We start from the raw sequence: 14,354 nt of genomic DNA, 5'->3' as shown, positions 1-14,354 counted from the left end.
ATATTTGGGCTGGTTTTCATAATGCCTGTCTTTCTCTGCATCAAAACCAGTGCACTCAGCTCAGACTTTTAGCTGCTATAGAGTGCAGTCATGCAGACTGATTCTCCATGTATTTGTCAATGTTTAAGTAGTTGTACTACAGTAAGTGTTGTAAGGAGATGGCAATTCAGTTCAGTCTGCAGTGCTGTCAGAGATTTCATCCCTCTGTGACAAAAGAATGCCATAAAACACTGTGCCAGTGTCCAGAGAAGAATAATACACCACCAAATGCACAAATATTAAATTCTTTAGCACCTCCTGCAGGCTCCCTTCTTGCAGATTATCTCCTGTGTGCAAGAACAGGCTTCATTTTGCAATTTTTCAGCTCAAATCAGCACAGCATTGTCTTGTAAATATCTACTCTTGGATATCTTAGGGAATAGCCACCTTTGATGGGAAGGCTCAATTTTGATACATTAGTTATAAAGAACACAAAAGTGCTGCACATACAGCAGGAATAAATCCCTTTTATTTTTCTCAGATCTCTGAGCCATCAACATTTTATATTCAGAGTGGAACTTCATGTGCCCTCTCCTCTCCTCTCCTCTCCTCTCCTCTCCTCTCCTCTCCTCTCCTCTCCTCTCCTCTCCTCTCCTCTCCTCTCCTCTCCTCTCCTCTCCTCTCCTCTCCTCTCCTCTCCTCTCCTCTCCTCTCCTCTCCTCTCCTCTCCTCTCCTCTCCTCTCCTCTCCTCTCCTCTCCTCTCCTCTCCTCTCCTCTCCTCTCCTCTCCTCTCCTCTCCTCTCCTCTCCTCTCCTCTCCTCTCCTCTCCTCTCCTCTCCTCTCCTCTCCTCTCCTCTCCTCTCCTCTCCTCTCCTCTCCTCTCCTCTCCTCTCCTCTCCTCTCCTCTCCTCTCCTCTCCTCTCCTCTCCTCTCCTCTCCTCTCCTCTCCTCTCCTCTCCTCTCCTCTCCTCTCCTCTCCTCTCCTCTCCTCTCCTCTCCTCTCCTCTCCTCTCCTCTCCTCTCCTCTCCTCTCCTCTCCTCTCCTCTCCTCTCCTCTCCTCTCCTCTCCTCTCCTCTCCTCTCCTCTCCTCTCCTCTCCTCTCCTCTCCTCTCCTCTCCTCTCCTCTCCTCTCCTCTCCTCTCCTCTCCTCTCCTCTCCTCTCCTCTCCTCTCCTCTCCTCTCCTCTCCTCTCCTCTCCTCTCCTCTCCTCTCCTCTCCTCTCCTCTCCTCTCCTCTCCTCTCCTCTCCTCTCCTCTCCTCTCCTCTCCTCTCCTCTCCTCTCCTCTCCTCTCCTCTCCTCTCCTCTCCTCTCCTCTCCTCTCCTCTCCTCTCCTCTCCTCTCCTCTCCTCTCCTCTCCTCTCCTCTCCTCTCCTCTCCTCTCCTCTCCTCTCCTCTCCTCTCCTCTCCTCTCCTCTCCTCTCCTCTCCTCTCCTCTCCTCTCCTCTCCTCTCCTCTCCTCTCCTCTCCTCTCCTCTCCTCTCCTCTCCTCTCCTCTCCTCTCCTCTCCTCTCCTCTCCTCTCCTCTCCTCTCCTCTCCTCTCCTCTCCTTTTTATTTATTTTTATTGAATGAATCTCTTTCTGGGTCAATGACACTTTAGCACTTGAACAGTGCAAAATCAGGAGCTCATCCAAGGGACTTCAGGGTCTCCACAAGCACTCCCACATGTCAATGTAAGCTAAAAAAAAAATATTTATTTCCTAGCAAACGGCATGGAAGCTGCTCAAATATCCCAGCATGGGGTGCAGCAGGATATCACAATTTTAACAGGCACTAAAATGACGTTGCCAATGTGGGCTGTTGGCAGCTCCTCTTTGGGGCCTGCTGGCCTGGCCCTGTCAGTATCACTGAGAAGTTTTCATAGCTACTGGTTAGATAGCAAAAGATAAATTGTCAACAATCTCACTCCAGAATATTGTTGGCATTTTATTTCCAAGCAATACATATGGCCACACAGTTTATTGCTCCTTTCTTTTTATAATTCCTCCCCTTTTTTATCACCCCTAAAGTTTTTCATGAGTAATTTCCTTCTCAGAATTCATTTTCCCTAAAGGCTTAATATTGTGCTGCTCTCAGGATTAGGAAGAAAGTGATCTTAATTTGGGATTCCCATTTATTTCCTCCAATGCTACTGTATTTATTAGTGCTGGAGAATAGAGTGAAGCAGGTTGAACATTATTTATAATCTCAAAGGATTATTTTGTTCAATTTGGGGTGTGATAAAATTTAATGACACTGAATTGTTTTCTCTCCAGCTTCTGGCTTTTCACGTGATTTAGGGAATTAGTTTTTCTTCTGGACTTTATTTTTCTCCTGACACAGCCTGCATTTCTCAGGAAGATATAAGAAAAAGTGTTATGGATAATGGATATCCTTGGGGGTCCATCACAGGAAAATGCTTCAGGAACTGAAGAGCCAACTATGATGATGGCCTTCATTTCTGTGGTCTTTGGTGGCAACATTTCTGCTTTTGTTACAACTTTATATATATTTTTAATTTCAATACAGATATCACTTTCCTGGCACTGTTGTTATGTATTTTACTTTGAACAAGGGAGATCATCCTTACAACACAATGCTTAGATTTATTCAAGCTGAACCCCTGGGATCTCAAATCTTTTTTAGGATGGCAGAAAGTAGCCAGGCTGGGAGAAGTGTTTTCCAGATAGGGAGTCTCAAGAGAGAGAATGAAGCTTCCTTTAAGAAACAACAAATTATTTTCTTTTCAAAATATCCCACAAAAAAAAAAAAAGGTTAAATATATATTTTTACTTTCCATCGATTTAGTTGCTTTTGCAAAGTGAAGCTAACAAAGAGAAGCATTTTTGCTGGAAACAAAAGGCAGTGATTTGTCACTGATAGTTTGTTGTTAATTGGAATCCTATTTGGTCTGAAAGATTGAGGGGAGAGTAATCAAAGGAGACTGAAATGAAAAATACAAAGTGAATGCAGAAAAATACATCACAACTCCCACACACAGCCACGACTGCGGGAGGAAAAAAGCTTCCTCTGGCTCTGTGGGCGAGGAGCAGCCACTGACCACGCAGACAGATGCAGACAGACAAGACTATTTTAGTCCTGAGCTCTGGAAATTTGGAGTATCAGGTGTGCCTTTGCCTCCTGCCTTGTGCAGCTGGGACTGGGGCAGCCCCGAGCCAGGATAAAGCCTTTTGCTGCACATTTCCATGAGGGGAAAAGGTGGAAAGAGAAACAAAAGCAACATCTACAACTGAACCAAATATGTGACTTGTCAGCTCAAAGCGGTTTGTTTTGTAAGAAAAGGTTTATTTTGTGAGAAAGTTTTGGCCAGGGTCATGAGGGTTATCAGTCAGTGGCTGTTTTATAATGGGAATAATGTGATTATACACTGGAGTGGGTGCAGGTCTAAATGGAGGAGAATGGGATGGGGTTTGCAGGACACAGACCAGCTGTGTGTTGTACCAACACTGCTCCTGGGAGGGGACAGCAGGGTAACCTGCTCCTCACACAGTCTGATTGTGTCCAAGAAACTGGGGAGCAAAGAGTTACCTAAATCATAGCACAGCTCCATCCTCAACAACTTGGAGCCACAGGAAGTTCAGGGATGAGGCAAGAGAATCACCCCTGTTCCACAGACAGATAACTGGGAGCAAAATTAAAACATCTTGCCAGAGGAGGGTCCGTAAGTTCACCAGGAATGCCCTTTGCCCTTGCCTTCATGTCTGCAACTCTAGAAAGGTGTTTTGGGTGCTCTTTGCATCTGAAGCTGATGCAGTGCTAAGGAGCAGACACACTGTTCTGTCTCCCAGGGAGATTCGTTGTTCTCATGCTACTTTTTCTGCTAGGAGGAAAGAAAAGTGCATTGTTAAAGAAATCTTGTGGTTCTTGTTTGGATGCAGGGGAACATAACAAAACTGTCCAAGGTACATACCACAAACCAAAGTACAAGCCTACAGGCGATCTCAGTGTTCAAGGTTTGGCCAAATATTAAATCAGTGAAGATGGAGCTTAGAAGATTCTGAATTATCACTTGAATAGCAGCTAGAAAAATAGCACAACATCATCTCTTGCTGTCTTTGATTAGCAATCAGATTGGAATATCAGGGAAAGACAGGCCGAGAGAGGAGGGCAAGGTCTGGGAAGGGGCACCAGAACCAACAATCCACTCAATCTGAAGGAAGTTACACCAGAGTCTGTTACAGGAGCTCCATAATCAGGCACTATCCAGCTTCCTCCCAAACACAGCAAGCCAAAACTTCCTGAGATTTTCTGAATATCCAGCAAAGAGTCCTCAAATCAGTCTCCAATCCAAAGGCCCACCCAGTGACTGCAGCAAATCCAGGAGCCAGCTCTCCAAAGGTATCTGAACCACATAAACATTCTTTCTTCTGGTGTGTGAATAAACATTTCCCCTTATACAGAGGTTTAAGAATCACCAGGGTGACTCTATGGTACTCACAAAGTTGCTATGGTAATTTCATCATTAAACATCCCTGCAAATTCCCTGCCATGATCCTCACACAAATTTATACAGGACTGCATCCAAAGGGTTCTGGAATACTCCTAGTAAGAGCTGCTCCACAGTTCTGGAATAACCCCAGTAAGGGAGACTCCATGCCCTCTCTAGGCAATCTTCCAGTGCTTGGTCACTGCACAGGTAAGAAGTTCTTCCTCATGTTCCGGTGAAACTTCCTTGGATTCAGTTCCTGCCCATTCCTCTAATTCTTTTCAGCGTTTTGGATCATTGCTGCTTTGCTTCTCTTCCGACCCGCCACCCTTAACTGGTATCAGTCCTGAGTAAGCTGCCTTCATTTTCACATCTCTTATCCCTTCTTTGTCTTTTATTTGTCATTTCCACAGGAAATCAGCCCCTGCTGTCCCTCGGGCTGCAGCGTCCGTCTGGCTTGATCACATCAGATTCTCAGCCAAGTTCTTCCCTGCTCCCTCCCACGTGGCTCCTCGTGCTTCAGACGAGTTCACCAACGTCCACATCACTGTTTTTAAATCTTCCAGTTGCTGGGATGCTCTTAAAAAATTTACCAGATTTTATCAAGATTATTTTTTATTCCACAGATGTGGTTGTGCCAACTGTGCCCGTTAACTATTAAGACAAAAGGCCATAACTTTTCCTGTTTGCACTAAATAAGAGCTGACTTTCTGAGCAAGAAACTCGAGGAATGTGCACAAAGGAAGGAAAGGTTCTTCTACAGAGAAGTTACAAAAGATATGAGAAGAAAGCAATTTGCATGAACTGGTTTCTGCACAAATGTATCACTTAAATTATGAATAAAGGAGCTTTGGAATAGCTGAGCTTATGGAGATGTAAAACTGCCATCCTTTTTACCTTTGCAATATCAGCAGGAAAAAATATTAGCAGGAAAAAAAGCAATTTTTCAAACGTGAAAAAGGAGGGAAAACATTCTTTTGTTTTAATTCACTATTTTCTATTACTGTTGTTTTTTGCAACTCTTGTTTACTGCCCTATGTGTGTTGCAGCCCTTAAAACTCTACTGAAAAATCTCATTCACATTTTATAAGAGATTAGCTGGAGACGTGGGACCTGCACTAACCTCCCTGCTCAGTGGTTGGGTTTCAGCACAGGCTTTTTGTTCTTTCCACAAGGGAAATGTGGTCAGAAAAGCTGATCTTGATTTGAGTTTCAGACTGAAGTTGGCCTTTTCTTCTTCCATCAGCCTCACAGTCAGGATTTAAAACTGCTATGAGTGTGAGCAGAAGGGCCTCCAAATTTGAGCAGCCTGAGTGGGTTTGAGGAGCCACCAATATTCAATTTTGTCCAGTGCAGCCATTTACATACAATTCTGCCTAAAAAAAACAGTGTTAAAGAGCAAAATCAGAGTAGTGAAACTGTGCCTTTATCACTCCTACACTGAGATTCATCCAAGTCATCTAAGAAATGTGAGATTCAGCAGCTTTGCCTTTGAATCCCTGAAACCAAACCAAGAAAACTTTCTCAGGATAAGAAAAAAGCATCATCAAAGTTTCAAAAGTGACAAACAAGCACAGCTTTTTCATCAGACCCTGCAGCTTCCTGATGTAAACATGCACTATATGCAAAGATTTTGCTGTATTTGGATGTTCTAGTGCCACATCCTATCCTCTTCATTAGTAATAATGGATAAATAAATCAAAACTCCTCAGGGGAGACTTTGAAGGATTGTGGAAATCAACTCATTTTTCCTGGAGAAGAGTGAATAACGTATTTCTGTCTTTTCTGTCTGTAATATTTCATACAAAACATAAAGGTGTATGTCTAGAATCACTAGTCACACTCCTTTAATACTTGCAGTTTAATACACACATAAATTTTACTTCTGCTGTGGCTTGTACCTGTCAGCTCCACTGAGATGGCACCTGCAGGATCATGTTTGCATTGAATCTAATATAGTTGTTAAAATATTATGTCAAAACCCTGCTCAGGTGCAGGGCAGCCTTATTCCCCTCAGGATTATCAAACCTATTTCTGAGGATCTGAGGAAAAGAGGAAAAAGACCCTGTTTCTCCCCTCAGCTACATGACATAATTGTGCTGCTAGGTGCTGACTTAAGGCAAAAAAAAATCTGAGTTTTTCTCCCAAAGTACCACGAAATTACCTGGGATTGATTCATTGTCCATTGGATAAAAGGCTGGCAGAGAGGGATGGAGTTAATTAAGGTCTTCAGAGAGAAGAGCCTAAATATCTGTAAGCAGGGATATAAATAAGGAATATAAATATTCCTGATGTGTAAATGTAGGGATATACATATCCCTAAACATGGATATTTGTCCCTGCACACAACCCAGCTCCCACAACTGTGCTGAGGCTCCTTTTCCCCGTCCTGTGAATTTCTCTCCTTCAAGATGCCAGATTTGAGGATTTCACTGTCCTGTGGCAGGGGATAAAGGCTGCACAACACCTTGGCTGGTTGCTTTTGAGCAGCTGTTGAGCTGCAGGAGGTTTTAAGAACACAACACCCAAACAGACACGTCTATAACATTCCCAGCATTTCTAACTAAGTCAGTGATGGGGGTAAATTTTACCTCAAAGCTTGTTTCATAATAAATCTCCAACTGACAGCGCTGCACCTTCCGAATTTTTTTACCATGTGAGAAGGGAAGTGGTTATTAGAGAAATAGTGTGACCTTCAAATCTTTTCAGAGCTTTGCAATCATGAGCAGGAGTGTGCAAGGGTTCAGCAAATCTGCTCCTGCCTGTTTCCTGCTGTGCTGCAGCTTTGCTAATCAAGTATAATTAAAAGGAAAAAAAAAAAAGAAGCAGCAGCAATACAATACCATACACGTAGAAATAGGAATCGGGGTGGCAGCAAAGTCACTTTTATGCAGGGGTTTGTATCACATGCAGCACTGAATGCTCCCAAGATGCTGCTCACGTGAGAAATGTTCGTGGAAACAATCCCCTGGTTTTTCTGGGATTACCTGGCTGAGGAAGGATCTGCAGAATCCTCTGTGAACACCAACAGACACCTGGTTCTGCCACAAAGGCAATTTTCATGTTGTGATTCTTGTGTTAGACCAAGTGACACGAAGATTTTAATTTATTTACCTTTTTTTTAATTATATTTGCCAGATGAACTGCAGGAAAATTGGTGATTGTTGGTGTTAGCTGAGTTCCCATACAAGTGTAAAAAAACCCAAACAACAAACCATGAGCTCCGATGAACACAAATGCAACTGAGAGTATTTTTGGTATCATTTATTTTTCTTCAGATTTGCTAATAATACCAAATTACAATAATAAATATTTTAATTTAGTCGTGGCATTAATCATCACCTTCATCCTCATCTCACGTCAGCTGTGACATTCAAATAATGCTCAAGATTTAATGGAATAATTCTGCATCTACACTGACACTCCCCAGTAAAACAGCTTTACTTCAGTAAAATACATTTCTCTTTTCCATCTTAATCCCCACTGGGTGAGACCCTCCAGAAGGGAAAATTTACTTGGTTTTAGGACATGTCATTTCTGAAACTTTCCTTTATTAAATGTGCAACCCAAAAAAATCTCAGTTCTCATTGAAGTTGCTTTATTAATAATGGTTTCTGTTTCAAAGTTTGGATTGGTTTTTTTCTTTCTGTTATGGGTGACCACAGAAATTCACACACACAGAGCAAAAGCTTTAAAATAAAAGCTAATAAAATAAAAAATGAAGGTTTCTAAAACTATATTTAAAATGAAGATTTCTAGAACTATAGTTCTGTTTAAAAGACTAGGAAAAAAGCCTGCTAGATATTTAAATTTTTCGATCAGGGTAGCTGTTTTGCTCTTATAAAAAAAAAAAAAAAAGGGAGATAAATTAAGCAGTTTTAATTAAGCTCATCTCATTTTCATAATCCTCTTTCTCACCCACACTCTGATGGAAGGTCAGAGAAGTAACTGCGGAGGAACACGGCACTGCAAGAACAAATTCTAATTATTGCAAAGGAACGTTAAAATATTTTCTTTTCAAATAGACTTTTTTTCCCCGCCCCCTTTTCTGCTTAATTTTGAGAGTAATTTCTCACTGCCACTCCTCTGTTTTCCCCCGAGGCAGTTTGTGTTGTTGGATGGCACAAAGTTAGGGGAGAGCAGCAAAATGAAAACAAGCGGCGGGGTGCTGACAAATGCAGCATTATCAATATTGTATCATTATCAATATTGTATCATTATCAATATTGAGAGATTGCTCCCAGGATTACCATTCCCATTCATCACAGACTGAAAGGCACCTTATCCCAGAGCTGAGCCAGATCTGTCCTTCCCAGGGATGTGCAGCCTCAAAACCTCACTTTTTACACCAATTCCTGCACTGATCTAAGGACACAGATCTCTGCAGGTAAATGGGCTACTGGAATTTCACAGGCATTTAGCTCCAGGCATAAATAAATATAAATTAACCTGACTTTCCTGTATTTTGTGCTTTATTTCCAAGGTAGTTTTTAATAAGGTTGTATTATTACAAAATGTTGTTACAGATAATTTTTATTATCACTCCAGCCTGTAATAGGAGGCTGGCTGGGCTCATATTTCATTTCACAGCTCCCATAACAATGACTGAAATCCTGATGTGTGCTCACCGCTGACTGACAGCCTTGGTTTTTAATGGAGCTACCAGAGGAGAAGGGCTCCATCCATCAGGAAACCACCAGAGGAACTCAAATCCTGCATTTGCTGTGGGTCCAGCACACTGACAGAATTAAACACCGACTTCTGTAGGTCGTGCTGCTGGAGAAATCATTCTTTTGCCTTGCCTGATTCACTTCTCGGCTAATATTTTGGGGTTTTTTGCCCACATAAAGCTGTGCTTTAAGAACTCCTCAGGTGTTTAACTGAGTAGTTTTTTGAAGAAGGGACAGAAAAAACCTGCCAGTGAGTAACGTGCTGGTTATTAGTGAGAGGTGATGCCCCTTTTTGCAGTGATGAATAAACCTTGCCTCCAAACGCCAGGGAGCCCACACAGGCAGAGGGAGAGGAGTTCAGGAGGAGCAGCTTAAAGACAGAGGGAGCCCTGGATGAGGTCTGCAGGTCTCTTCCTTCCTTGAATTCCCTGAAAATCAGCTTTCCCCCCTTCCCTGCTCAGATATGGCAGGTGACATCGCTGCCGTGCACATTTGGCAATTCATTCACACCACTGAAATAAAAAGTCCCCAAGAATGGTTTTATCTTCTCTGTGAGAAGGCACTCCAGAGCTTGCAAAGTTCACTGCATTTCTGTGCCCTCTTCTTCTCTACCAAAAAGCAAGGGATATTTATTTTTTTTTATGTCTTAGAAGACTGTTCAAGGTCTAGTACACAATACAGAGTAGTTTAAACCCGCACAGAATAGGGGAAAAAACCCCTGCCTTGCTGTCATTCACTCTGAGGCAGAAGATTTGAGGTGAAATAACTGTTCTGCGTGTTCCAGCACATCCTGAGCCCTCAGCAGGTCTCCAGGCTCCATTGGAATTGGTCCTTCCTGACCAGCTCAGCAGTTCAAGGCTCACCTGGAAGAGGGAAGAGCAGCAGCCCCAGACAGAGCTGAACTCTCTCTACCATCAAAAGGATAATTGCAGACTTCAAAACCATTGAGAGAGGCTGGGAAAATGAAGACAGGCGTTCCAGGAGTCCCTCACACAGCCAGGTCTTCTCAAATCTGTAATTCTTGAGCTCAGGGAAGGGCACCAGCCTTCACCAGTTTGTTAGTTTGTGTCACAACAACCCAATTTACTTGATGAGGCTTCCAGGGTTTTAATACATACTCGAGTGGCAGCTTCAATCCCAATGTTTTTCCACTGGTCAGGAAGCAGAAATCAGATGGTGCAAGGAGCCCAGAGTGCTGGCAAGTTTTGCAGCAAGCTGTGTTTGCATTAGTGAGTGTAAATAGGTCTCGGGGAGGAGGCATCAAACATCGTGCTTGTGGCTTTTCCCTCTGCGCTTGCAATTAGCTGGGAGGGGAGCACAGATGTTCTGCAAAGAACTCCCATCCAAATTAAAGATGCAAAATGGTTAGGGTGGCTCTAATTAATTTTCTGCCTCAGTTTAAATGACATCTTTGTGTTGAAGCCCTGTGCAGGAGGCTCTGAAGTGACTGGACCAAAATTGCTCACTGAATTTTGCTGCATGAAATGAATTTGGCCTGTTCAGATTTAATTTAATTGAGTCCCCAGACAAAAAAAAAAATATATTTTCCAGAAGACAATACTATGTAGTCTGATGTGTTGCTGCTGTTTAATGCTGTTGTAATTTGTCTTAATTTGTTCTCATTGTGCTGGTGGAAGATGGAGTGGTTTCACAGGCCCCATCACATCTGAAGTGTTTGCAGGAATGGATCAGCCAAATCAAATCTGTTTGGCCACAACAGAACAGACCAGTTTTAAGTGTTTTAATCTCATTTTATCTCAGTGCTTGGTTTTACTGGTGAGTGGCTCTTGAGGCAGAACCCCTCCGAGTGCAGGGCTTGGATATTCCATGTCCAAAGGTGGGACTTGATGCCCCTGGGGGTCTTTTCCAACCTAAATGACTTTGTGGTTTTGTAGAAGAAGTAATTATTTTTTATTATTTCTATTTGTATTATTTTTATTATATTTTATTTATAAATATTTATATAATTAACCCCCCAAAAATTGTTCTATTGATCTACAATTGGGATTTTTTTCCCTTTACAGCTTGTCTGGTTACAGAAGAAGAAATGATCCTTGATGTGTTGGAATATTTGGGTTGCATTGAAAGAGCATCTTGACAGGCAAGTTTGATGCTGAGATTATAATAATTTATACTGACCTGGTACTTGTTGAGAGAAAACTTAAATGTGAAATGTGCTTTGCTTATTACAAGGTTTTTAGGAAGCAGCTTGCAATCCCATGGGAATGCAGGGACTGCTTTTGGATCATCAACAGAGATTAAGGGAGGAAAAGAAACAGCACACTAAAATTTCTTAGGCCAGATTCCAGATCTTTAGAGGCCCAGGATGCTGTGGTTTGCAAGAATTAAGATTTCACACTGTAGGGTCTCACTTTCTCCTGAAGTGTTTAGGAAAATAGACCCATAAAGTTGGTAATTACAGACTATTTACATATTTTTTGTTGCACTTCAGGCATTTATGAACTGAAATGTGTCATTATTCTAACTCAGTAACCAATATTCAAAGGGTACCTTATCCATCCTGAAAACAGCCTTTTTTTTTGTAGTAATCCCCCATAATTCAAACATGAATAAACAACTTCATTTTGCTGCGAATCTGAGGGAGGATGTGGGAATGAGATGGGGGCACCCTCACCCTCTTGACAATCTCGTTTTTAATCCAAACAGAAATCCAGGGGTCAATTGAGGAGGTCTATATAAATAACACAGATAAATGCTCTTGTTCTTAAAATGCCACAAAGTTTCACTTGAGGTGATCCTTGAAAACTGAGAGGAAAAATAGCAGCGGCTGTTTTGCCTGGAGCTGGAAAAAGTCAGTGTTCCGAATAAAGTGTCAGGGAAAACGAGGGGGAGAGAGGGGAAAACTGCTTTGGAGCCTGCAGTGCAAGCTCTCCCAGAGCCAGCACTCTGCCTGGCTACCAAAAAAAGCTTTGCAGGAGTTTATCAGGAGGAGATATTTCACTGTGCGAGGAGGAAATCACAGCCCGGGGTGCTCTGGGGCATCCAGGGAAAGGATGCTGCAGGAGCAGCCAGGGCTCAGCCCCCTTGCTGAGGATGCTGAATTTTAGGTTCTGCAGTGCAGGAGGAAGATGGATTTGTTGTGAATGGGTCACTGCCTGCGGATGCAGAATTTCTGGCAGGATTTTTTTGTTGAGCTGTTGGGTCAAAGCAGAGTTCTCAGGGAGCAGCAGCGCTGGGGTTAAACCCTGCTGCAGCCCGGCCTTGGCTTGTGCCTCTTGGCAGGAGAGAGACAGAAAAAAACCCAAGAAAATCCTGCAAAAAAAAAAAGCTTTTAGGCTTGCAAAAATCCTGCAAAAAGAAAGGGGGGTGATGAGGAAGGTGCAAGGTCTTCTTTCAAAGCTATTAAACTTTAATTATTACGTGTAGAGGGAAACATTTATCACCTTGTCTTTATTTCTCTTCATTTCATCAAGGTACAGTGAAAATTTTGGTGTTTTTCTGCCAAAAATTAGGGTGACTGTGCTCATTCTGAGGATGAAAAATCTGCTCAGTGGTGACCAGTGCTCAGACAAAGAAATGCAAGGCTGAAAGCTTTGGCAGCAGAAAACTTCACAGCAGCTTTTTGTTTTCAATTTAATTTTTGCTAAAGGCCTCGAAGACAAGAAATCTCTGCAGTGCTGACTTTTCCATGCAGGAAGTTTCTTTAATTAAAATAATCTCTGAGACTTCCTTGGAGGTCCCAGAAAACTCCCGGAGTCGTCAGGGCCTTCTGTGGGAATTTGTGAGGTCCCAGCCAAACCTCTTGAATCTGCAGCACCACGTTTTGGGAGATATAACTTGTTATTTGCAGAGCTGTAACTGCATATTCCAGTGGCTGGATTCCTCCTAATTCCAAAGCTTTTCTTCTAATTTTTCCTACTCCACAGCATCCTTAAAACCCACTGGCATTCCTTGGGAATTTGGAAGGCCTCACTAACAGGCACCCACAACCTGTGCTGTCAGTAATCTACAGCACTCTGGACAAATTCTTGGACTCTCAGACTCTCAAATTGAGTATTTTCCGTCAGATCTAGAGTTGTAAATACATTTTTGGCCACTCAGACACTGCTGGGGTGTTCCACCATTCTGAGATTTGGCTTTACACCCTCAGCAGCACAAACAGCTCCACAGCCCAGCCAGGCACAAAGGTTCAGGAGGAATCTGGTCAGGCACAATGTGGGAAGAGTCCAGAATGACTAAAGAGCCATTTGCCAATGAATTGCTGGTTTTCATGAATGCCCCAAACCAGAAGAATCCCAAATGACGTCTGTGAGTACAATCATTTGACCCAGCCCACAGGCACAGATGGGGACTCAGGAACACACGCCAAATCTGTTCAGGAGGCAGATGGAGATGAAATTAAATGATATCAGCTAACACACTCTGAACACAGAGCTGGAAGTCAGCTCTGCATATCCTGAAATTCAAACCAATGAACTCTCTGCTTTTGGAGGCGTTTGTCAAAGGAAATGCTGAGAGATTCAGACAATCCCTCATTTTCACAGGTACCTGCAGCAAGAGGAGTTGTACACTCCTGGCTTTGGCTGGTTTTGCGGCATTTCTTGCCTTGCTCAGTGAAACATCACCCCAGTGGGGCTGTTCTGCTGCTTAATGCTGTAGTGGCAACAATAAATATCACCACTAAAAGCAAGTGGCTTATTTAAGAAAAAAATGTTGTGGAAAAAAACCCAGTTTAAAATGTAAAGCGTGTCTCTTTTGCACCTGAGGCACAATTTAGGCCGGTCTTAAGTCCTTGCTACAGGACCACATGTGCATCATAAAAATCTCAGCCCCTCTTTTGGTGTGTTCAAGGCACTCTCAGTGCAAAGGAATGTCACATTTTTATGTCCAGTTAATTGGGGACTTTGCACAGCACTCTCTGGGCTGCCTGAAAAGGTGGGATTAGAGATCAGTTATCAGCTAATTAATTGTCCTAATGCTACTGCCTTCCCTCTGTGCCTCAGGGGAGGTGGCAGCTTGTGGAAAAAGCTGTTTTCTCCAACAAACCCCAGCAGAGAAAGGGTTCTTTGATGTCAGGCCACACTTTTGCCATCTCCACAGTACTACACAGAGCTCACAGGTGAAAAGGAAACAGATTGAGAACTTAAAGGAACATCAGGGAGAAGCTGTTGAGTAAATAAAGTCCCTCTGAGATGTACAAAAGAGGACGGAATTGGCAATTATTTTTCCCTAGAAATGTGCCTTTCTGAAGCACACCCCTTGCTGTCAGAGATTTTGATTTCTGAGACCACCATGACCTGCTGCACGGTGTAGACA

Source organism: Cyanistes caeruleus, chromosome 15 (genome assembly GCF_971803275.1).
Source record: "Cyanistes caeruleus chromosome 15, bCyaCae1.hap1.1, whole genome shotgun sequence".
NCBI classification, from domain to species: domain Eukaryota; kingdom Metazoa; phylum Chordata; class Aves; order Passeriformes; family Paridae; genus Cyanistes; species Cyanistes caeruleus.
The sequence above is the reverse complement of the archived record's forward strand: the minus strand, read 5'-3'. Positions refer to the sequence as shown.